A 27,400-nucleotide genomic window follows, 5' to 3' on the forward strand; every position below is an offset into this window, starting at 1 on the left:
ATTATATATATTGATAATACGGTAAGATAACAAAAGAAAGAAAGATACCTCAATATTATGTAAATAGAGGAAATTTATCTATACAATAATATGTTACATTACTCGATAGTCAAGATAAAACTCTGAGTTTCAGATGCCGAAGTGGAAATCCACAACACCATCTCTTCGGTTATCTGGCTATTTATCTGGTTATCTAGCCAGATAACCGAAGAGATGGTGTTGTGGATTTCCACTTCGGCATCTGAAACTCAGAGTTTTATCTTGACTATCGAGTAATGTAACATATTATTGTATAGATATATATATATATGTATATGTATATATATTTATATGTATATATATTTATATGTATATATATGTATATGTATATATATATGTATATATATATGTATATATATATGTATATATTATATATGTATATATATCTATGTACGTGTATATATATATATATGTATATATATATGTATATATATATGTATATATATGTATATGTATTTATATATGTATATATATATATATGTATATGTATATATATATGTATATAAATATGCTGTACGTGAGAAGACCAGGCAAGACAAGTGAGCCCAGCCCACTTATGAATGCCTTTCCTCCCTTGGACACAAAGACCTGTTGAGGTAAGCGAAGTCGATATAGAACCTCATCTGACGACAGGCACCCATGCCAACCCCCTTTACTTGCGAAGACATGTTGGGGCAAGCGAAATCGAAATCGAATAGAACCAGCCAGGATCCCTGGTCTGGTGGTACGTAAAAAGCATCATCCGACTCGTGGCCGATGCCAGCGCCGCCTCGACTGGCTTCCGTGCCGGAGGCACGTAAAATACACCAATCCGACCGTGGCCGTTGCCAGCCTCGCCTGGCACCTGTGCAGGTGGCACGTAAAAAGCACCCACTACACTCATGGAGTGGTTGGCGTTAGGAAGGGCATCCAGCTGTAGAAACATTGCCAGATAAGACTGCAGCCTGGTGCAGCCTTCTGGCTTTCCAGATCCCCGGTCGAACCGTCCAACCCATGCTAGTATGGAGAACGGACGTTAAACAATGATGATGATGATGTATATATATATATGTATATATATATATATATGTATATATATTGTTATGAGGGGGGGGACCTCCGATTCGAACTGTTACAGAATCCCTCACACACAGGCCTGTGCGATGCAGCGAATGTTTTCGCCACGGAAACTCGTCAGAGAGAGAGATACAACAACAACAACAGCAGCAGCACAGAGGCAATCGAGAGAGACACAAAGAGGCAAGGCACAACTGGCTTACATTTAACAACTAGTATTCATAGCGTAATTACCTTTGAAGGTAAGATTTCTAGTCGTAAAAGAATTATTGATAACAAACATAACTTACGCACCGATACAATGAAGGCAGATAACCCTTATTTAATTCCCTATTATCGATCTATAAGTAAATATAACACCTTCAAAGGTAATTACGCTATGAATACTAGTAAAAATATTTGGTTAATAATTCCTTACGGGAGACAAATTAAACTGAGGGCCAGGTACTGCAATAGTCTAAGGCTCAAAGGCCCACAGTTCTTCAATGCCCTGCCACAAAAATTAAGAAATTTGCATAAGTTGGAAGTAGATGTCTTCAAAAAAAGAACTAGACATCCTCCTCTCCACAATATCAGATGAACCAACAGCCCGACATGAGGTACAGACAAGAGCAGTGTATCAAACTCCCTTATACACCAGATGTACCAACAGCTGGGACAAAAGCACATACAGGAGTGCTGAATGTGAAACACCCAGATTGAGTAAGTCAGAAAGACCATGGTGGTGCTCCAGAATGACCACAGCTGCATGGCTGAAACAAGTGAAAGAGTATATATATATATATATATATATATATATATATTATATATATATATAAACCCCCCATACACATGCCACCATTACTACACCCACCACCTCCACTTCCACCATCAACCAACAGCAGCTAGTTCTCTGCAAGACTGACTGTGGTTAGTTGTATTGGCAGAAAGCTTAACAAAAGCTAGACATACATCTTCCCCATTTAGATACACCCCCTCGCTACCAATACATCCCTACTAATACTGACTACCATATCAATACCACCACCACGAATGCAATACAAACAACATTCCATCACATTATCAGCATAACCACTAAAATTAATACTACCACACTACCACATTCTGTATTCCACTACATTCTATACTAGCTCTTACATTTAGTAGCTGTATGTTACAGAAAAAAAGGAGCTCTTAGTAAGTCTCACTTTCAATGTTAGAAATCTGTACATATACATACACACTGATACACACGCACACACATGCCTGCAGATGTAATACACCACCTGTTCCTCACCCTTGCTGACACTCAACTCTAAAACACATCTGATTATAGCACAATAACACAGTAACAATATAGATAGCTCCAGCATAATAAATACAACAGTGATATAGCTACAGTTTTATGAAGTCCAAGAATCTCATACAGCAGGCAACCCAACCTCATATGACATGACCATGACAATAATGATGAGACAAAGGAGGAGGAGGAGGAGGAGGGAGATGTTAACAACAACAGGCACAGTTGTGTGATTCAGAAATTTGTTTCACAACCATGTGGTTTTGGGTTCAGTCCCACTGCATGGCACCTTGGGCGATCAAACAAAGCATTAAGTGAAATTTAGTGGATAGAACCTATGTAGAAAGCAGTCAGAAGACCATTCCTATTCTTGAGTGAGTTATCCAGTTTAACATCATCTATTTAGGTGGTACCTTTAACAGAGTTTTCTCTGTTGAAGTTAGCCAGGTCTCCAGCCTTAGGATCTTTTCTCTCATTCTTTCATCAGATGTAGAGACCCTAAGAAGCATCATGGGTGTTACTATTTCTGCTCTAAGCAGATAAAAAAAAATTAAAAAATTTGACAACGATTACTAATGTTGGCACAAAGCCACACATTTTGCGGGATGAGTGGTATGTAGCTGGTTAAGTCAAACCCCAGTATTTCCTTTATCAACCTTGCAAGGTTAAAAGGCAAAGTCAGGCTCAAACTGAAAATGTTAACTGATGTAACTAAATACCTTATAGGTAATTAATTTGGCACTACAGTTTTTCTGACAGCACCAGTGGTGGTAGCAACAACAACAATGACCACGGTGATGATATTAACTTCTATTTTTTGCTAACAGAATACACAGACACAAAGGAAAGATTATTGTAAAATATTTCCCTGAAGCATAGTTTCTCTGTCTGTCTGTCTGTCTCTCTCTCTCACACATACAACAACGAACCTCCCATACCTACAAGGTATTCAAACACATAGCTACACAGAAACAGTTAGTTCCCTACTAACTAGAGATCTATACTGACCAAACTATACGCTACACACACATCAGAGGTCCCTAATAATAATATAATTTACTGCTAAACAGAGACTAATTACTTCCCTATCATCTCCCAAAATAGCAAAGGTTCATTTACTAAATATATTATAAACTCTGACAATGAGATGGCCTCAACATATTTGCTAAATCTGCTTAGAAACGGCAAGTAAATTCTTCTCAAACCACACCTTGCTGTCATTTTCCTTTTGTAGTCCTATATACATTTACCTAAATAAAGGATTGGAAAATCTTAGAGTATGTTCGCTTCATTTCTTTCTAGTCTTTGCAGGTCCACTGCATACAAAACCTGTCTGCCGTTCACTGAGAGTGAGAAAACTTTTGATACCAACAAAGTTAGTAGTTCTCTCAACTTTCTCCTATCTGTTCTTATTCTGGCAACAATACTTTTAGAACATTCTTCACTACTAGGTCACATTGGTAACAAAAATATGAACTACTTTTAATGATAGTCCAGGAAACTGAGGATCTATTTCTAATGTATTCTTAGTGTTTATCACCCTTGTGCATCTGTCATATACAAAATCTGCTTTCTTTGTTAATCTACCCATGGTTCCACTGCACCTCTTGAGTGTTCATAGTTTGCATTGGCTGCACTGTAAGAAATTTCTTCCCGTTCATTTTCTAAATATTGAGCAAAGCCATTTCCTCCATTGAAGCAAGGTCTTGTTTGTTTTCCTACATACAAACATGTTAGTCTTAGTTAAGTTAACTTTGAGGTCCTTTGATTCCAAGTTTTGCTTCTATGTCTGAAATTTCTTTCTTTAATTCTGATTAAAGAGTCAGTTATATGAACAAGGTCATCAGCATATAGGAGTTTTCACAGGTATCCAATCTTAAAGTTTTATATCATAGCCTGGAGGGGATAGAAGGGGAATGAGTATTGACATTTGATGGACTCTTATCTACACATTAAATTTGTCACTGTACTCATTGCCAACTCTCACTTTACTTACAGCACTCCTGTACATGGCTTGTATGGCTCTCACAGCCCATTCCTCTACTCCAAGTTTCCTCAGTACCCACCAGATTATGGAGCAGGTTATTCTGTTGAAGACTTTTTCAGGTTGACAAATGTTAGGTATAGCTGCTTTACTCTTAGCTAAGTATGTTTGCAGGTGTCTCTTAGAGAAAATGGCAACAAATCAAACTGCATCTCATCTAGACAAACTCTCTATCTAATCAATTAACCTATAACACTTTCTGTGACTGTCATGACCTGGTTCAACAATTTGCTGATACTCTTATAGTTACCTCTCTAAGGTATTTCTTTTACCCTTGTAACAGCTAACTATAATGCTACTACAGCTGTCAATAAACTAGCAATTTATTTACATGCATAGTCTAATTGTGTCAAGAAAGAAATAAACTTAAATTTTTTTCAAGAGAAGCCTTGTTAAAAGTGGGATACATCTTATAAACTGTCAAATACAAAGGCCCATCTTTCAGTTAAACTCAGCATGGCAAGTTAAAGAACTATTCAATTTTAGAATGTTGTGGCTTCATGTTGTGTAGATGTGTGTGTATTATAAACCAATACACTTATTACATACATGTATTATAAACCAATACACTTATTACATACTATCTTCTATGACTTAAATCAAGTCTTTTGGTTGTCCCTATCTGGTCTTGCTTTATAAATGTGTCTAGTATTATCCCTTATCTTTCTTTTGGGAAGAATGTGTTTGTTCCTCCAAGTTTATCCCTTTGCTGATTAAATTTTCTTCAATGTTGTTCATTTAAAAATTTTCCTGTTTTGTTAATATTTTCTTCTCCTATCTTGGTAAATTATCAATATTCTTTATTAGTCTTTTCACTAAAGCAGACTTAACATTGTAATTTCTCTTCTTTAATTTTAGTTCTATTAGCATGTGCATGTGTGTGGGTATATCAACATGTTTAATGTGTGTGTGCATTAGTGCAACTGTATGTCTCCTTATCCTATCACACACATAATCTGTGAACAAGCAACATCTCTTGACACTAAAATATCATAAAACTATTGCTAATATTTTCTCCCAAACTAGTACTTACACAACAGTCTGGAGATTTCTGTTTGGAATTATCTCTTTCCTGTTCTTCGCCAGCTAATAACACTGATGACTACTATTATCAGTGATAAGAATTGCTGGATGTTAACTTTTATCTATTGTAATCAATTATTCTCTCCCTCATCCACTTTGAGTATAACAGATTTAAGTTATAACCAATCCCCAGTGGAGATTGAATTTGAGGAACATGTCCAGCTTGTGTAGTTAATGAATCAGTTATTACCTTAATCCTTTAGCATTTAAACCCAGCCATATCTGGCCCAAATATTTTGCCCGACTTATGATCAAACTGATCAGATCCAACCTCTCTCACCTACTCTACAATGTCATTCGAAAAATAAACAATCACATTTGTACTTTGTTTTTTCTTTTGAAAATAATGTATGTATTTAGCATATGAGGTTAATGATTCAGATTGGCTACTGACTCCATACTAAGCCTACCATTCCCAAATGAATCAAATAGTATATTTAAAACCATCTTTCACTCAAAATTTTATATGCTACATTCAGTAAATATCATCTAATAGACTTTTAATGGAGTATTACCTGAAGATGTAGCAAAGTTATGTAAACATGTTATATAATCTTGCATGTTATTACATGCCAAATTACATGATTATATTATTGTCCATTCAGAAGAGCTTCAAACTAATCAACAAAACTCCTTTCCGTGCCCTTCTTTCAATAGAAATATTTGGCATTTGGCACAGTGAATCAGATTTCTACTTTTATAAGCTCATATTCACACTTGTATATTTTTCTTCTGGTCTTATAGCTGTTATAATTAATGATAATCATGTATACAATTTTAATTGCTGTGAAATTTCTTATTGTTGTTCAAATCAAACTTTGCCTTTATCATTCAATGTTTCAAGTTTTCTAGTTCCTATTTGTTTTTAAGAAGTATTTGACTGGAAATCAAATTTGTTAACTTGTCACTTTGACTGATGACAGGCAGGTTTGATTTGGTACCATTAAAAATACTCCAATTCCATGGAATAAGTGTTACTCCAAAAGGTACTATGTCCCAGTATGTATGGGAGATAAAGCAAGATGTTTCACTAATTTAGCCATCATCAGCAGAAGTATAAATCTCACTTGCTGCTTAACAGTTAGTAACTGAAGCTGAAAACCAATGTAGTAAATTGCACATTTGTTGATGTATGTGAGTGTAGGAAGGAAAGAGAAAGAAAGCATTATTTAGAAATTAAAAAAAGTCTGGGTCATCTGCATAAAGAATTATAGTAAAGTGGGCTAAATCACTGAAAATGCCTGAAATATGCAAAAAGCAAAAGGAAATATGGTGTGAAAGAATAAATACAATATTTTTTGGTCTGTAACACTTAATATTGTTTAGCATTTTTAGATATAGGAAATAACTCTTGTGTTTTAACTCTTATTTAGGATCATCAGCAGATGCTACTAAGGCACATTTAAGTGATTTTGGTGACATCCAAGTTGAAATGATGAAGTATTAAAGTAGTAGGGTGGCACTGGTAACTTCTAGTTTGTTGGCACAATGAAAAGTACAGCTTATAACATAAGCAAAACAGAGCAAGTTATATAATGCATTTTATGTCAATGTTAAGTTTATTGGAATGAAGCCAACACCTTGACATACACATTTTGGTAACATTTCATTGATAGTGCTTTCATCAATGGGTGTTTGTTAACTTTATATAGTTGAGAGTGTTTTGCCATTGTTTACAAGCATAAATTATTCCTCATTACATCTGATACTTTATCATTCAATGGTATGTGATGTGAGAGTGTGTAGAAAGGAAATTATACACATACAAACAAGCATGCATCCACTGAGAGATGTAAAAAGAAATAAAGAGAAAAAGAACTGATATTAGAAAAATGTTTAAGTAAAATAGAGAATACACAGAGGTAACAGGTGGCATATACAAATTATATACATACACACACACACACACACACACATATATATATATATATATATATATATATATATATATGTGTGTGTGTGTGTGTGTGTGTGAAGGGTTGACAGGTGAGTAATGCAAGTGTTGCTGGCATGAAAAGAAGAGGCTTTCTAATTAGAAATCTAATGCTAGTCTGGTTTGTGCTTTTTGCTTGCACTGACCTTACAACGGATTACAATGAAACATTCATCCAGCCAATCAGCACCTGGAGTAGCCAACTTAGTAGATAACCGCATGTGTGTAGCTTGGGTGAGGTTCGATTGAGAGTTGTTCAGGTATGCGCTACACTGCTTTCTACAGAGTATTTGCTACATCAGAGGAGAAGAGAAGTTTTTGAAGAAGCTGTTGCTTAAAAACATATATATACTCTCTCTCATACACTCATCTAATCATTATCATCATTTAACATCCATTTACATGCATAATTTGTACTTTGGTTCATGAATAGGAATACAAAAACAAAAATATTTCCTTGTATAGATGACAAAGAACCAACTGCTAAAGACAAACTGCCACACACATGAATGTGTGCACACACACATACACACAAACATACATCTTTTCCAGAACAAGAGAAACAAAATTCCATAAGAGAACAGATGCCTTTTACTCATAAAACAATTCCCCAAATCACTCAGCTGTAAAAAAATATCATTAATCAGGAATTATATAGCTAACTAGACTCACCATGACCCATTGGGTCACCAGGAAGCTCAGTTTCCCAGCAATGGAGTTTTGTTTTGTAGGTCTTTTCTTTTCCAGGTTATTTTGCATGCTTTCCTTGAATGTGACATCGAAATCACATGTAAACAGCGTCTTTCCCCCAGGAAAGGAAAGATTTGGCTGCTATTTCTTGCATTCCCTGCTACCACGTAACAAGTATGTCGGATCCTTTATTGCAAATAGCTGTTATGTAGTAGCAGGGCGTACTAGAAATAGCAGCCAAATCTTTGGCGGTGAGATAATGTTGAATGCACTCGCCAAAAAAAAAAAACCTAGGGTAAAGAACTATTTCACACCAAGGTTACGAAGTTCATTAAATATATGTTTATGTATGTATGCATGTATATACGCATATATGCATGTATGTATGTGAGCATTTACGTATGTGTGGAGACGTGCCTATGTGTATGTATATGTAAACATATGTTTATGTACTGTCATGTGCGCATGTTCAAGTTGCACATGTGACTGTTACTCAGTTGAAGGTTGTATGAACATATATATATATATTTACAGTAAAAAAACAAATCGTATTTTTTCATTGTCAAACCAGTCTAATCGAAAGGTTAGAGTTTCTTCCCTTTCAGGATGAAGTTAAATTTGGAACATTTTCACAGTATGCACCATTTTGGGTATTTATACCCCAAATCCAAATATCTCAATAACTACTGCTCCAATTTACATATAAATTAAGGGTAAACTTAATTTATAGTTTCGTTTTGGGATTTGGTTTGCAAGATTCTTTATGTGAGTTAGTGTGTTGAAGTATATTCTGTTGTGTCTGGGGAGTCATTCTCTTTTAGTGCTTTATAATTTAACACACTCACCCGTAAAATTTCCACTAAAATAAAAAAGAAATAAGTGGAAATTTTACCAGTGAGTGTGTTAAATTATAAGGCACTAAAAGAGAATGACTTTCCCCAGACACAATAGAATTAATTCATAGTATTTTCCCATTATGTGCCAGTTTGTCAGGGTAACATTGCAGGCAAGCAAGCAAGCAAGATTGAAACTGACCTTTAATGTATTATAGATAGATATGTCGTCAATTATTATTTTAAATAACCTGTTCATAATGAGCCTTTCTCGAAACATTTAAAACCTTACACACATGCACACAAATTAATAACACAATATCCTATCTACAACTGTAAATACAAACACCACATTATAATAATAACATAAACTACCAATGAAGAAGCCAGAAAAAAGCAACCACTCAACCAAGACACATGAAAAACCAACCAATGAACAAACGTAAGCACTAGACTAAAGGATATGAATACATCATCAATACTAGGTTGTAAACAGTTCTTACCTGAAGATTGCAGCAGTATGAAACTATATCACAAACACATACATGAATTACTTGTAGGAACACCTTATTTCGTTGTGCAACCATAATATACTACCAGGTAAATTAAAAGCTTTATAAGTCAATGCCGTGTCCTGCTGTGTTATTAAATTACCTTTTAAGGTTATCTCTACAGATTTTCTATAGGAATTAGAGCCAGCACTGATTTATTACAATGTTTTGTCTCCTAAGATGCCTAATGCAAACAAAGCAACTGAAGATGGGAAAAAAATAGGTAATAGGTGTATATGCATATTTCAAGAGATCTTGCTCCTTCTTCAGCATTGCACCCAAACAAACACATTAACTAGCCACTAAATATAGCAGTGTAACATTATTGGATATATGTACTTTAATGAACTTGTCAGCCCACTCTCGTATATATACATATATATAAATAAAGTTATAAATGATGAGAGAAATAATATGATGAAATTTATTTAGCCATTGGAATATTCATATATCACAACAAACTGTGATATATGAATTTCTTGTATCTTACTACATACTGCATGTTTTGTAGAACGATACTTTAAGGAGTTTTTTTTTTATGAGTACTACCAGATTAGTGGAATCCATATATTGTGACATATATATATATATATATATAGGGTGTGATGGGTAAACTGTTGCCATTTTATATCTTTAATTTTGGGCATGCGCGTTACTTGTTTTTGAACAGAACCGCTATGCAATTCACTCTGCCAGAAATTCGGAAATGACAAGCTGTACTACTTCACATTTGTGAAATGCTAGAAGCTCTAATACGAACATGTACCAAGAGTGATAAAAATCTAAGATCCAGCCAACATCATGGTGTTTGGAGTGTTCACTAGTGATGGTGATGTTATACCTCCATTCATCTTCCTACATGGCCTCAGACTCAACATGGAGGCCTACATCAAGTGTCTGAAGGAGGTAGTACTGCCCTGGGTCAAGAAAGTAGTTGCTGGAAGACCCTATGTCTGGCAACAGGACTCTGCACCATGCCACACAAGCAGGAGAATCCAGTTGTGGCTGTCAGACAATTTCTGCGGCCACATCACCCTTAACATTTGGCCACATATCTCCTGACACTGCAACCCCCTTGATTATTATGTGTGGGGCACAGTTAAGCGAGAGACCAACAAAACTGCTTGTGACACCAAAGATGAACTGAATGATATATATATATATATATATATATATATATATATAAAATCACCATTGGCTTCAGCCATGGCCTCCAGACAACTTTGGAATCTCCTGCAACTCTTCTGGATGGTCTCTTTGCTTAAGTACTTAAGTTGGTGAATGCTGCCATAATCTCCTTGCCTTCAGTTCATATTTGGTGTTACAAAAGTTTTGTTGGTCTCTCGCTTAACTGGACCCTTCCGTCCAGCATTTGCCATGATAGATCGCTAGCCACTACACATTCTTCATTTTCTCTCCTTGTTTCTTTTTGTGTTCCTTTCTGTGGAAGAGCGTAGGCTTGAAATATTAAATACTTTTTCACTTCCCGAGCATTATACTAATACATCTGTTTGTTGTCTACAAAACCTGTCAGTCTTTTGTTTTTTTGTGAATTCTCCCTATATATACACACACACACACACATATATATATACAGACATCCATACATATCTATACATACATGCCTATATATACATACATCATACATACTCCACCTGATGATTATATGCTACTTCACCTGATAAAAATTCTAACTGGGCCCCACCTGCAAGGTCATGCGCTGTTTACATTGTGATGAGAACAAAAGCGATGGCAAACTTTATTAAATATAATCACTCACAGGGGATCGTTAAATGTTCTTGTTCCTAACAACAAATATATGCAGTAGCAACAACAACAGCCCCGCTATTGTTGTTTAGACCCAGGTTACACTGACTGAGCAAAACTACAGTAAAAAACATTTCAGCAATGATAATCTTGTCTTCTTGTGGGTAATATGTACCTAGCATATGGCCAATCTTCTTTAACGATTTTACTGCAGAGTGCAGATAAATCCACTCAAAATTTCATTAACTGCAGAGAGCAGATTTACATAGAAATCTACCTTTTACTGAGAAATCTCATGTTTGAAACTATTCTTTTTGGAGATATGTCAAGCTTACTGTGGCAATATGACTTGCAGAAAATATCAATTCTACTTTTCAGTAAACATTTAACATCGTTATTAACAAAAAACTATGGAATTTAATTTCACAGCTGAAGGGTTAAATCAGCAGGGTGCAATATTATTAGGGAGCTGTGACTGGCTGCTAGACCCAACAGGTAGAAGGACTACTTGAGAAGCTTTTTCAAGGCCAGGTGAAAGACTTTAACTGTTTACACATCAGACCAAGACCCTTATATCATCTTCATCATCATAATGAATCAACAAAGAAGCTGTAACATATCTGCCTGGTCTGCTAGAAACAGTAGCAGAATTTCCTTCAAATCACACATTTTAACCCTTTAGTATTCAGGTTACTCTATCAAATGTAATGCATTTGATATTTACATTATTTTGAATTACTCATGTATTGTTTTGTAGCTTTGAGATTTCAATGATATGACTCTTTACTTTAGGTATAATATTGTAGGGTAGGTGTAAGAGGCCTGATCTGGTTAGCTTGAGCATAAAACAAGAAGAATATTAGGGCTGGATATGGCTGGTTTAAATGCTAAAGGGTTAAACAAAGGAAGGAAGGATACCTTTGATAATGTGGTCCCAATGTATCTTTAAAAAAATTGGGATGGTCATGTTTAGAATGTATTTGATCTTAGATTTGCTCAATCAAGGATAGCTTTGGGCTAAACAAAATCAACATAATGTTAATACTTTGACATGATGCATTAACTGCTGTCCTCACCACCACCACCACTACTACCATTTAATCATCAACTATAATTAAAATGATAATTGCACTCAGCAATCAACTCCTTTCCACGGCAATCTCCTTCAGCTGTTAATTTAAAATTACCTTTAATGGTGGGTATGTGCTGTATGGGTGTATGTGTATAAATATGTTAAGTTTAGTTAAGGAAGAAAGGGTGAGGGGCTGGGGAGATACCCAGACAGGCACAGAGAGCTTGCTCACAAGACCTTATCACATCTCAATCAAATCTCAGAGAGGTGATGATAAATAATAATAATAATAAATGCCCTGATGCAGTACCAGGCAATGGCTCTCATGGTTTCTAATCTTAACTGATTGGAAGTGTTATCATGTACATTGTTTTGTCTTGGTATAAAAGATGGACTACAGCAAATATTCTGCTCAATACCACAGATTTGCTTGTCAGTTGTTTGACCTTAACCAGTTGAGCATGTCCCTTAGTGGCTGATGATATGTGCATCTCTGATCACAAGCAGAAGTAGTGGGGGAGCATCATAGCCATGTGTTGAGAGGGATTCTTTGGGGTTTGAATAATTCACCTCTGGAAACTGGGTGTTTCGTTCAACATCCTTAAACAACCCTTATTCAAGGACCTTTTGAGCAGGATGGATTACTCAACCAGAAGAAAATTCTAACTGAGCCCCACCTGCATGATCATGTGCTGTTTATCTTGATATGAGATCACCATGTTGCGCACATATGGTTGTGATGCATGTGCCTGGTGTACCCTTATCAAATGGGTAGTCATGATGGGTATACTGGGCTTTGTATATTTTACCCCAGTGTCACTTTGATGGCATGCACTGCTCTCTCACTCAATAATATTAATAATAATGAGTGCAACTCCAGAAAACAGCATTATTAAAGACAGCTAAGATACTTAGGAAGGTTCTTGGCATCTAAGGTTACTTGTAGTCTGATGTTAGGAATTTTTCTTTTTCAACAGCCTAATCTGTTGTGTGTGTATATGAAACATTATCATTATTATTATCATTTTAAGGTTGTGAGCTGGCAGAATCATTAGCAAGCTGGATGAAATACTTAGTGGTATTTCACCCAATGCTATGTTCTAGGTTTAAAATTCTGCTGAGATTAACTTTGCCTTTCATCCTTTCGCAGTTGATAAATTAAGTACCAGTGAAACACTGGGGTCGATATTATCAACTAGTCCCTTCCTCCAAATTTCAGGCATTGTGCCTTTAGTAGAAAGGATTATTATTATCCTCATCATTTAAATAAAAGCAGCGAACTTCACAGAATCATTAGCATGCCAGGTAAAAGGCTTAGTGTCATTTCATCCATTTTTATGCTCCAAATTCAAACTTTGCCCTTCATCCTTCTGGGTTTGATAAAATAAGTACCAGTTGAGTACTGGGGCAATGTAATCGACTTAACCCTGCCCCCAAACTTGAAATCACCACCACCACCACCACCACCACCAGCATTACTACTACTATCATTTCTGATTTAGGTACAAACATTGTAATTTTGAGAGGAAGGGGTTCATTGTTACCACTGACCCAAGCACTTGACTGGTACTTATTTTACTGATATGAGCAAAGTTGCACTCAACAGGATTTGAAAGCAGAATACAAGTCAGAACAAATGCTGTAAGGCAATAATTTTGACCAATGTTCCAAAGCTTCTGCTAATCCATCACCCTAAATACTTCTTTCAAATGCAGGTATAAAACAAGAAATTTTGGGGAAGGGGAATAGTTGCCCCTAGTGTTCAACTGGTACTTATTTTATTGACCCTAAAAGGGTGATAAGCAAAGTTGATCTTGGCAGAATTTGAACTCAGAACATAAAGCTGAAGAAATGCGGTTAGGCATTTTATCCAGTGTGCTAACAATTGCGCTAGTTAGGATAATAACTACACCATCATCACAAGTACCACCACTATCAATGAGAAACATTCATACAGCAAGTACTACACCACAAGCAAATACCTCTGCACCAAGACCTCATCACCACTACCACAACCACCTTCACCACCATCACAACAACAAATTGAAAAAAATATCATTAATTGTTCAAGAAGGAGAGAAGAGATCAATAACTGTTGCATTGATGGTTCAGACTAATGCAATAGGGGGAGGGGAGTAATTGTGAATCAGAAAATATATTTTGTAGTTTGATTTCGATACACTACCCAATGGTTTTGTTCCAATTGTTAGTAAATGTACTTAAACATTTGTGATTAAGGAAAGATGAGGACATCACCGAAAACTTTATTCTCATGAAGCAGTTAAGGGAAGTGATGCACTGGAGAATCTGCAATAGTGTCATCCGCATCTAAACAGCACTGTGTGTGTGTATGTGTGTGTGTGTGCGTGTGTGTGTGTGTCTTTATGTATATATATATATATATATATATATATATATCTTGTAAAATCCGTTCCGTCTGTGTGTGTGTCTTCTCAGGTCTTGGGCATCCTCCATCTGATTGCGCTCAAATTTGATATGTAGATACCAACAGCATCAGGGTGTGTATAAGTCTTGAAAAAATTACAAAAATTGATTTCAGGTGAGAATGTGATCGATAAAGCCATTTTTTGTCCTGCTTGTCTTCCGTCAGCCTGTACATAACTGCACCTTCCATCTTTTGTTGTTTTTGTACTACTTAAAGGCACGTTTCTTTCCTGCCAAGCTTACTGTTAAGACCATGTTTGTGTTCTCCCAGTCAACAGTCTTATCATTACTAGTACTTTAAACTCTTCGGTTGCATATTTGTGTGAATAAAATCGTTTTTCTTTGGAATAGAAAAAAAGTCTATCTTTATTTCTTCTTTTCTCAAATTTAGGTTAAATCAGTGTTTCTCAAAGGAGAAGCCTATGGGACGGTCGGACAAATTGTTTTGAGAAAATATGTGCGTGTGTATACATGTAAATAAACATACACATATGTATGAATTTGAATGTCTTTAAATAGAAACCGCTGTATGCAAATTTTTATCCATTTTCTTCATTTTCTTATTTAAAAGAATATATATATGTATATATATAGTAGAAATATGTTACGAAAAGAAAATATAAAATACACGTGGAAATGTAAGGGTAAAATATGAAAAATCAACGAAAATGCATATTGCAAATATATATATATATATATATATATATATATGTATATATATTTATGTATATATGTAAGCATGCATGTGTGAATGTCTACACATGTATGTATATATATATTATGCATATCCATATAATGTATATGTGTATGCAAATGTATATACATTACACAAACCAAATGACGTTATTGTCTTCATGGTTTTCTAAATCTTTGTACTGTGTAAATCTGCTCTGCTAATATAAGAATATCTATATTTTTATACATGAATGTTCATCATCTGAATATCTTCAGTATTTGTCTCTCTCTATTTACATGTATATATGTATGTATATTTTATATATCTAGCCCATGTGGTTTTATTTGTTTTATTTGCTCATTATCTCCATATCTGTTTACCTGGATTCCTTTTATAGCCACTCTTTATCCCACAGACTTAATCCTCATTAAAGAGTTCAGAGTATAAGTTCAAATTATATGATTGCAACTGTTTTCTATATTGAGCATCTTTGGATCTCATCTGCTTAATCTATAGCCTCAGCTTGGCTGAGTGCTACCTATAGATTACACTCATGGATAAACAATTCTTGGGCATATCTACAAAGAATATCCTAGTCCCACCAAGGGATCTCTACATGCAGCTTTTACTACAGAAAACAAATGACCTTATTCTCCCCTTAGCTTTCTGTATCTTTGTACACTGTGTAAATCTGTTCTGTTAATATATAAATCTCACCATCATCATCATTTAACGTCTGCTTTCCATGCTGGCATGGGTTGGACGGTTTGACTGAGAACTGGCAAGCCAGAAGGCTGCATCTGGCTCCAATCTGACCTGGCAAGGTTTATACAGCTGGATGCCCTTCCTAACACCAACCACTCCGAGAATGTAGTGGGTGCCTTTTATGTGCCACCAGCATGAGGGCCAGTCAGGTAATACTGGCATCAACAATGTTTGAATGGTGCTTTTTACATGCTTATATATATATAATCCAAAGAAAATAGGGATGAAAACATCCAATCTTTCACTGGCTCCATTATTAAATACCCAATTTTGCAGAGAAAACCTTAGAAATTACATGGGTATATATTAAATTAATAAAAATGAATAGAAAATGGAGATGTACATAACAATTGTCAACTCAAAAGCTAAAATCTAAAATTCACCAGCACAATACCAAATTATTTATTCCTTTGCAATAATATAACATAATATAATAAATAAATATTAAATACAAATTACATACAATTGCTTTGGCTCCCATGCATAACAGAATTACAAAAATCCATTGTTGTGGGCAAGAATCTCCTCAGTGTAACTTTCCACATATGAGGATTCACAGATCCAAGAAAAGACTGAATTCATTATTTTCTTGGATTGGTAAATATATCTATATATTTATACAGAGCAGATTTACAGAGTACAAAAATACAGAAAACTAAAGGCAGAATAAAATCGTTTGATTCCTGTAGTAGAATCTTCCCTTCTAGCACTTTCTTGGGCATGACCAAAAATGATACGTACAGAGTATAAACATACATATATCATATACTTATACATATGTGCACATTTATACAATATACACACCTGATGCATGTGAGAGTGAAGCTGTGTATCCTAGTGATTAAAGAGTTCAACTCACAATCTTGAAGTCATGGGTTCTATTCCCAGGGGAGATATTCACTTCATCTCATACTGCACGCAGCTGAAATAAGTACCAGCAGTAGCTGGAGGTTAAAGTTGCAGCAGCCTGGGAATATGAGACAAGGCCCAACTTAATGAATGTAAAAACTCAAGACAGACCGGTATTGATCATGGCCAGAGTGCGTTTGATTGTAATTCTGTACAATCAGAATTTATCTAAAGTTGAACAAAGCAGCAACCTTTCTCTTTGTAGTCTTTGAGACTCAGCTAAAATGTCATGGCATTATTCACCTACTTCCCCTCCTTTTCTGATTGAGCCACAATCAGATTGGTGGTTCTGCTCACCTGGATGGGCCAGAGGACCATATCTCATTTGTATGTTTTATTTTTGGTTAGGTTTCTATAAGGCTGGATGCCGTTCCTAACACCAGCCACTTTATATATATTGAATTAATCTCTGAGTCACAGTTAGCTTAAATCCAATCCCCACCTGACCCACCCAACTGAGGGAGGTGCAGTAAACAAGAATCATGAGTGCTGCCCAAACCCTAAAAGAATAAAAGAAATAAAAGTAAATAATTACCAAATTGTCATGTGTTTCATCAATATCTATAACTTCTTCATTGTTGGCCTGGTTCAGCTGGAATAGACAACAACAACAATGTTAGGATATTGATGTAAAAGTTTATTTCAATTGTTTATGTATATGTAAACAAAAATAAAGCAACAACATATAAACAAACACACAGTAGCAACAATAACAGCACAGCTTGAAAAAGAAAAAAAAAAACAATCAGAAAGCTCCTAATATACCATCATGTGTGTGCGAGTGTGTGTGTGTCCCCAAACACACACACATGTATATGTATGAATGTACTCTTAAATTAGATCTAGGAAATTATTAATATGGTTCACCATGCTTTTCTTTTTAAATGTTATAACTAATGCAGAAAAAGTTTTTGGTCCTACAAAATAAGCATTTCTATGAAGGTAATAGATATAAAATATTCTTTAATAGACATTTAATGAAAGTTGGCCATCATTGCAGTCTGAAACCCCACCCCACCCAACCCCAAACAGACTATTCAAGACCCTTTTTGCAGAAATCCAGATCAAGCAAGCAATGTTAAGTCAGTTGTATATGAAGCCAAAGCCACTATAAGCAAAGATTTTATAGTTACAAGCCATTATTAAAGTATGCTGACAAAAGAAATATCACAAAATTAGGAAACCAGAAACGGAAAGTGGGAGACAACATTAATTTCAGCAACAAAAAGATGGTTCTTGAGAGATCAAAGTTAGGTAGGAATAGATTAAAGAAACACAGCCTCTGTGTAGCAGAAGGAACACACATCCTGCTAAAGTTGAAAAGCCACAACTATTTAAATACCGTGCACACATACACATACATTGTTTTTACTGAAGCTGAAAATCCTCACAAACTGTTAATTTGAATTTCATGTAACCAATCATTAGACAAGTGAACTTGTGGAACAGTACAACGGTTTATAAAAGGTGCAATAAGAATTATTTTGTAAATTATCACACACACACACATATATAGAAAGACAGACAGACACACACTCATATACTTGGTGTATGCAATTGAAACAGCATTAAATTATAAACATCATCAGTTTATCATATTTAATGTAATACATACCATTGACAGGCATGATGTGATGTGGTTTTTGTCTAAGAGAAAATCTCACCATAGACCAGACTGAGATGAGTATCATCCCAGCAGTGACTCATGGGAATGCCAGACACATTTCACCCTTCTTGTGGCTTATCAATGACATACATCCAGTAGTCACAAGCCTACACAAAATCTGTCAAAATTCACTATTGTGAAAAGCTTAGAAATTAACAGTTAGACTAAAATAAACTGTATTTGATTGAAACAACAATAAATTATAAATGCCATCATCTTGTTTGTTAACTGATATACCCTCCAGTCTTTATCAGGTTATCTTGGGGAAATTTCGAACCTGGGTTCTCATTCCTAAGGTATTTTTCGATGTTGTTGTTGTTGTTCTTATTTATTATTCAGGTCACTGCCTGGAATCAAACTTGGAATCTTGACGTTAGTAACCCACGCTCTTAACCACTACGCCATATGCCCGCGAGCACGAGGGCCAGTCAGGTGGCACTAGCATCAACCACTCTTGAATGGTGCTTTTTACGTGCCACTGGCACAGGTGCCAGTCAGGTAGCACGCAATGCCCATGCTTAAATGGTGCTTTTTACGTGCCAATATGGGACCAGTCAGGCGGCACTGGTATCAACCATGCTTGAATGGTGCTTCTTTACATGCCAATCAGGTGTTACTGTCATTGGCCACAACAATGACTTCACTTGCCTCAACAGGTCTTCACAAGCGCAGTTTATTGCCCAATCACTGAAGGGTACTATTAAGTGGACTGGTTATGCTGCACTGGCATAGGTTATAGTTACAGTCTCACTTGGCTTGTTGGGGTCTTCTCAAGCACAGCATATCTCCAAAGGTCTCAGTCACTTGCCATTGCCTTGGTGAGGCCCAATGTTTGAATGTCGAGCTTCACTACCTCATCTCAGGTCTTCCTGGGTCTATCTCTTCCATGGGTTCCCTATACTGCTAGGGTGTGACACTTTTTCACACAGCTGTCCTCATCAATACACAACACATGACCATACCAGTGCATTTGTCTCTCTTGCACACCACATCTGATGCTTCTTTTGTCGGACTTTTCTCTCAGGGCGCTTACACTCTGTTGTGTATGAACACTGACATTACACATTCAGCGGAGTATACTAGCTTCATTCCTTGCAAGCTTACGCATGTCCTCAGCAGTCACAACCCATGTTTCACTGCCAAGTAGTATGGCGGTTCACACACAGGCATCACACCATCTACCTTTTACTCTGAGTGAAAGGCCCTTTGTCACCAGCAGAGGTAGGAGCTCTCTGAACTTTTCCCAGGTTATTCTTATTCTAGCAGCTACACTTTCAGAGCATTCACCCCTGCTACTGACTTGCTCACCTAGGTAACAGAAGCTATCAACTACTTGTAGTTTTTCCTCCAGGAATGTGACAGAAGCTGTTTTCTGCACATTTTCAGTGTTTATTGCCCCTGAACATTTGCAACAAACAAAAACTATTTTCCCAGTTAGTCTTCCTTTGATATTGCTGCACCTCTTATGTGTCCATAGCTTACACTGGGTACATCTTATGAAATTTCTACTTATGTCTTTTCTACAGATTGAGTAGGGCCATCTACTGAAGGGATTTGTGGTTTGTCTGCCTTCCTACTTATTAAGACTTTAGTTTTTGCTAGATTGATTCTAAGGCCCTTTGATTCTAGACCTTGCTTCCACACCTGAAACTTCTCTAGTTCTGACAGTGACTCAGCTATTAGAGCAAGGTCATCAACATAGAGAAGCTCCCAGAGGCATCCTGTCTTGAATTTCTCTGTTATTGCCTGAAGGACTATGATGAGTAAGAGGGGGCTGAGGACTGATCCTTGGTGGATCCCTACTCCTACCTGGAATTCTTCATTGTACTCATTGCCAACCCTTACCTTACTGACAAGCATTCCTGTACATGGCTTGTGCAGCTCTCATTAACCACTCATCTATCCCTAGTTTCTGCACTAACCACCAGATAAGGGATTGGGGGGACCCTGTCAAAGCCTTTCCCCATGTCAACGAAAGCTAGGTATTTCTCCTGCAGATGTCTTACCAGAAATATAGCATCAGTGGTGCTTCTCGTCTGAACTGACTTTCTCCCTAATTAGTTGAGCTTTGATCCTATCACCTTATCCAACAACTTGATACCTCTGTAATTATTCGTATCTAGTGCATCACCTTCACCTTTGTAGCAGTCGACTATGGTGCTGCTACACCAGTCATTGGGTATGTATCACCATGTATCACCTGATTGACTATATGGGTGACTAGACTAAAAACCGACATCACCAGATATTTTAAGAATCACTGCAGTGATTCCTGATAGCCAGAGTCTTTCCCTGTCTTCATACTCTTAATTGCTTTATCTACCAAGGTACTCTCAATTCAGATAGCTGGTCCCTCTGTTGGGTTGATATTTGGCAGGCTCTCTTTCTCCCTGTCATTCTCTTCATTCAGCAATTTTTCATCATGGAGTCTCTAAGTCTCTCTCTTTCCAGCCTCATTAAATGCAAGTGAGCCATCATCCATGCAGACACATTTCTCTCCTATGACATCATGATTCTCTCTCACACACTGTCTTGCAACATGAAACACTTTAAGTCTTTGGTCCTCACGACGCAGAACATTGGCAAATTTTTTCTTATCTGCTTCCCTTTTGGCTAAATAAACCTGTCTCCTAGCTTCCCTTCTGGCAGTCTGATACAATTCCCTATTACTACTATTCTTCCAGTTCTTCCATGCCTGTTTCTTTTCCCTAATGGCCCTGTCAACTATTGTTTCACCACCATGTTACCTTGGGTTGAGAGGGGACTTGCACCATCCACAGATCAGGTCAGTGACCCTGAATAGGTTGTCTTCTACATCATGTGATGCTATATCCCCCTCTATTTAATCAAAAGCTTTGAGTAATAAGTCTCTAAATCTCTGTCCATTTGCAGGATCTTTAAGTTTCCAGACCCTTCTTCTCCATGCTGGTCATCCATTTAGCCCTGATACTGAAGTTGCTAACTACTGATCTACGTTGTGGGGTGCATTCTTCACCTGGGAAGGTTTTGGTATTTATAAATAGCCAGCTTTCCCGTTTCCTGGCAAGGAGGTAATCAATTTGACTAGTGTGTCCACCAGTTCGGTAGGTGAATAGGTGACTGTACAAACTATAAGATCATTTGCATCACAGAACTCCAGCAGCCTGGTTCCCTCCTCATTGTGGGAGCCAAAACCATAGCCTCCATGTACGCCATGGAAGCCCCCTGCATGTTGTCCAACATGCTCATTGAAGTCGCCAGCCACAAAGAGAAGGTCCCTGTCATTTGTCAACAAGGTAATCTGGCTGAGGAGCATAAGCCGAGATAATGGTTGCTAACCCATATTGTAGCACTAATCTAATCTTAAGTATTCTATCACAGACTTTGACTACCTCGCTTACCTTATCAACCCGTTTCTCCGCAAGAAGTATACCCACGCCCCAACCCTGTCAGTGTTCCCTGGCCAGAAAATCTTGTTCCTGTGTTCTTTGCCTGTGAGGAACCTAGCAGAACTTCCTCTGCACCTTACTTCTTGGATGCAGCACAAATCTATACACGTCTCCTTTCAAGCATCTCAACAATCTCACCAGACCTACCTTTCAGTGTGTCAACATTAAGTGTGCCAACCCTGAGGGCATGGAAGGTGTGGGCCCATGTGACCCTGGGGTGGGGAGAGCAGTGTCATGCACTTGAAAAGAATGCTTGCAGGTGGCAGAACTCAAACATACAATAACCTTCAACCTGCATACACTACACCATAATTTTTATGCGTTACATAATCACTACATTACATAGAAGATAATCCTAAGTAGGGTTCGGGGAACATTAAGCTTTTGGAGGTGTTCATTGGAGAAACATCCAGTAGAGGTCAAAGGATAGACATTTCTGGTACTGGTGGGCACACTGTGAAACAGCAAAAACTCAGGCTTCCGGTGTGAGAGAATATCGATGGTAACAATGAGATAGAATTGGGCATTTGTATTCTTAACTAGAGCTATAAACAAAAGTTTTTGGTCAGCCAAACTGTGACAAAATTAGATAAATGAATTAATAAATGAGCGTGAAAGAGAGGGAGAAAGAGGGAGAGTTGGATCAAGTGAAGAGATCTTAAGTTTTTTTGTCTCTAAACATACATCTTGGAAGACGAAACTGTGTTTAGATAGATAGATAATGAAATAGATAGAATAATGAAATGAAATAATAGGTAATTATGATCTGTACTGAAAAAAGAGGTTTAGATGTGTACTGAGGGAAAAACAAGGTTGCTTATCTGAACATCTTCTGGTTTTCTACTCCATTTGGGGAGGTGTTAAAATGGTAGGGGAATCTGAATGAGCTAGTTTATATGGGGTGGGGCAGCAGAGGTAAGGTGTTGGTAGAAGCAAGTGGTTATCAAAATAGAGAGAGAGAGAGAAAGAGAAAGAGAGAGTATTTCTTTATTCACCATAAGGTTGAGAAGAGCCCCCACCCCCATATAAGGACAGACAAAACAAACATTGGGGTCAGGGTATGGAATGAGGCGAAACGTATGAATAAACAAACAATTAAAATACATACCATTAAATGAGAATGAGTGATTTACAGAAAATGAAGCGGAGGACACGGTTGACCCCACAAACCACATACTCACACTGAAGACTTTGCTTTCTTCTTTTTTATATTCTTGATTAAACAGGTTCTTTCACTCGCAACATACTTGCTTTATACTTCCATCCTTTACGAAACACACCTTGCGACAGGCATTTCTTCTTCAGCCTTATTTTCCGTTTCATGTGGAAAACGAAAAAGTCGATTAGCTCGAGACTGGAGATGAACATGCCTGTTGCAATTCCTTTCACTCTCGTCTTCCATACTACCTCTTTCGCCACAGCAACTACCAAGAGAAAACAGGCTCGTTTCTCCCTATTCAGGGAGGTTGTCGGAAAGATCTTTATTACAGATTCACTCGACAGTTGTACTCTTCTTGAATGTGACAGCAGGTGTTCAACATAAGCCCAGAGTTCAGTCACCTTGGGGCATTGCACAATCGATTGAAGGACAGTTTCCCTGTCCCGCTCGCATCTTGCACAAACCGGCGAAGGTGCACACCCATGTCTAAAGAGCTTATCTCGAACTGGTAAAGTTCCTCTGTAACATTGCCAGGCCAGGGACTTTTGGTAATTATCCATAGGCCCTGGACCGAATGTTCTTTGGAACAGGCTGGCCAGTTGATCTTCGTCAAAGCCTAGGGTTTCTCCCAGGACGTCAAACTCTACTAACCCTCTATAGAAGAACGTAGGCTGGTCGAAGACAGAACACAAGGAGATAGAATTTTGGAATTTAGGGCAACATAACTGGATGAATGGGTTTAACATTGCCATGTGCTGGGGTGAAAAAGTAGTAATTCTGATAATGAGATAGAATAGTGGACCGCAAAACGGTAAAAACTCAGGCTGCTGGTGTGAGAGAATATTGATGATAATAATGAGATAGAATTGGGCATTTGTATTCTTAACTAGAGCTATTACCAAGAGTTTTCAGTCAGCCAAACTGTGACAAAATTAGAAAAACGAATGAATTACTATAATAAATGAGTGTGAAAGAGGGAGAGTTGGATCAAGCAAAGGGATCTTAAGTTTTTTTCTATAAACATACAATGTGGAAGACAAAACTGTGTTTACATAGATAGGTAATGAAATGAAATAATAAGGTAATTATGATCTGTACTGAAAAAAAGAGTATGTATCTATATATATTTGTTTCCTTTCTATTACTTTCAATAAGTATTTATATACATATTTGTATATGTATATATATGTGTGTGTTTGTGTATATATGTATGTATAACTTATAAACAAGGGCAAAAGAAAAAAATTTCTAATGCCAAATAAGCCGAAACTAGACACATCATTCATAACCATATAATTCATCACTATAAGTACGTGTATCGGCTTTCTTCGATATACGTGCTTATAGTGATGAATTATATGGTTATGGTCGATGTGTCTAGTTTCGGCATATTTGGCATTAGAAATTTTTTTCTTTTGCCCTTGTTTATAAATTTAACCTTTAAAGGTATTTTTTAATATGCTGGCCATTGATAAAATTTTTATCCTATATTAGATGTAAATATGTATGTATGTATACATATATATATATATATATATATATATATATATATATAGTGAGAATTTGCAAAAAAATTTTTGCCCTTTTAAAGCCTAGCCAGGTTCATGGGCCCGGTTTCCTAGTTTCAATGGCATATGTGTACCTCAGCTGGATAGGACACCAGTCCATTGCAGCATTACTCATTTTTGACAGCTGTGTGGACTGGAGCAACATGAAATGAAGTGTTTTGCTCAAGAACACAACGTGTTGCCCGGTCCAGGAATCGAAACTACAATCTTGCGATCATGATGCTGACACCCAAACCATTAAGCACAATGGTTCCCAAACTTTTTTTGCTCATAGTGCATCTTACAAAGCAAGAAGTCAAAATATTTCGGCACACTTTGTACAATTCTGTAATTGATTCAAAAGGGGTTTTATCCATATTAGCGTAGCATAAACTATAAAAACTATTAAAAATCAGAAAAATTATTAAACTATTAAAAATACAGAAAAATTGCACTACTTACTCTTTATTCAATATAAGAAGCAAAATTATCAATGAGAAACATGCGCTTGATGTTTTTTGGAAATGTTTTCAATATTGGGGCATATTTGAGAAAGACAAACCCTCATTTCTTCTTTGATGCAATGGAGCCTCACTCTTTGTTTGGATTTGATGCTATTGAGGGTTGAAATTCCCAACTCACATAAATATGAGGAAAACTGCATCAAAATGGATAAAGCTTTTTTGCTACTGAGGGGTATTCTCCTATAATAGCAATCCAAAATGCATCAATAGGTAACTCAGCACAGCATACATGATTTTAAGTCTGCGATCATTGGATATAGATGTCAATTCCTCTTCTTTACAAATTTTCAGACCAATATTAGATGGAATTTTATGAAAAGACTAGCAGCATAGCCTGGCGTTGCCCGGGTATGTAAGAGCCCCTAGTAGGCAACGACTAATCCCAATCTAGTCCTTTCCCTCTAGGGAACGAAGGTGCATGTGTAGGTTGCAATGTCTTCTGTGTATACGATGTTCCTAGCTGTCCCTTTGGGCGAAAACGCGATTTCCCAAAATGGCATGATTTTATCGATTTTTTCTGATGGTAAGGTATTGCATGGAAAACTAACGTCAGAATTAAGTTTCTTAGGGTAACATTAAGCTTCACCATGAGTTTGGTGAAAATCGATAGCAAGTTGCGAAAACTACAACAGAAAATGTTGCATATAAAAAGCTGAGATTCTCGACCCCATATCGAATTTATCGATTCTTTTCAAAACTGAGGGAACTTTTCAAAATTTTCACTGCGTTAGTTTTGAATTATGACATTGGGCTATGTGTGTGTCAAGTTTCATCAGAATCGGTTGAAAGCCGTGGTCAGGGTGAGGGTACAACCTGACAGACACACAGACAGACAAACTGCCGTTTATATATAGAGAGATTTCAAAACCAATCATATTCTTCTCTGTTCAATGATGGAAAATAAAAGTTTATTTTTCCTTCCAGATTTGTAAAATGTTCAAATACAATAGGAGTCATTTCTTTTATGCAGCCTTTACATTTTAAGGGAAACATTTTGAAGTTACCACCTTCAGCTCTACTTTTCCAAATTACAACTTGCTTTTTAAATGAAACCAGCTTATCTGTAGAAGGGAGAATGTTTTCAAGTCTACCTTGCACACTTGTGTTGATATTGTTAAGCTGTGCAAATATCTGTTAGATATTTCAGCATGGAAACCCAAAATTCATGTTGTAGATATTCCAAGAGATGTTCATGTTTTTCTTCTTTAAAAATGCATGCAATTCTGAAGTTCATGTATGCAATGTAGCACCTTACCTTTTGAGAGCTACCTGACTTTTGTGTGTAAAAGTAAGTGCTTGTGTTGGGAATCCTTATCAACACAAATTTGTTCAAATAAGCGACACTTCAATGACCTACTTTTAAATTAATTAACCATTTCAACAACTTGGTTTACTACTTGCTGTAAATCAACTGGTATTGTCTTTGAAACTAGTGCCACCCTATGTAAGAATCAACGAGTACATATAACATTAGGATTTTGCTGTTGTATGAGCAAATAAAGCCTACCATAGATGGTGCTCCATCAGTACATATTCCAACACATGAATTCCATGATAAATTCCATTTTCCAAGATAGGCAGATAAAATATCAAAAATATTTTGACCTCTTGTAGTGAGTGGCATTTCTTCACAACAAAAGAACAAAAGAATTTATGATTTGGTTACCATCAATAAAGTGAATAAATTTAAATAATTGTGCTTTGTTGCTAATATCAGTTGATTCGTCAACCTGTAGAGCAAATTCTGAGTTCTGAAGTTTGTTCTGTACATTTTCCTCTGTATTAGCTGATAAATCCATAATTCTTCTATGGATTGTATTATTTGAGAGCAGAATCTTGCTTATTTCTTGCTAGGTGTCAGCACCTATCGTGGTTTTAACCGTCTTTCTATAAGCAGGTAAGATAATTGACTCAGCTAAAGTATGTGATTTCAT

General features: G+C 36.6%; 1 protein-coding gene across 1 annotated transcript in view; it reads right to left on the reverse strand.

Moving 5' to 3' along the window:
• The window catches only part of LOC115210817, a 55,121-nt gene extending 42,091 nt beyond the window's left edge, over positions 1-13,030 (reverse strand). The window contains exon 1 of the mRNA XM_036502182.1: positions 13,025-13,030. The gene's annotated coding sequence lies outside the window, so the exon portion shown is untranslated. The remainder of the gene's footprint in view (positions 1-13,024) is intronic.
• Between the last annotated feature and the right edge of the window lie 14,370 nt (positions 13,031-27,400).

Source organism: Octopus sinensis, linkage group LG4 (genome assembly GCF_006345805.1).
Source record: "Octopus sinensis linkage group LG4, ASM634580v1, whole genome shotgun sequence".
NCBI lineage: Eukaryota > Metazoa > Mollusca > Cephalopoda > Octopoda > Octopodidae > Octopus > Octopus sinensis.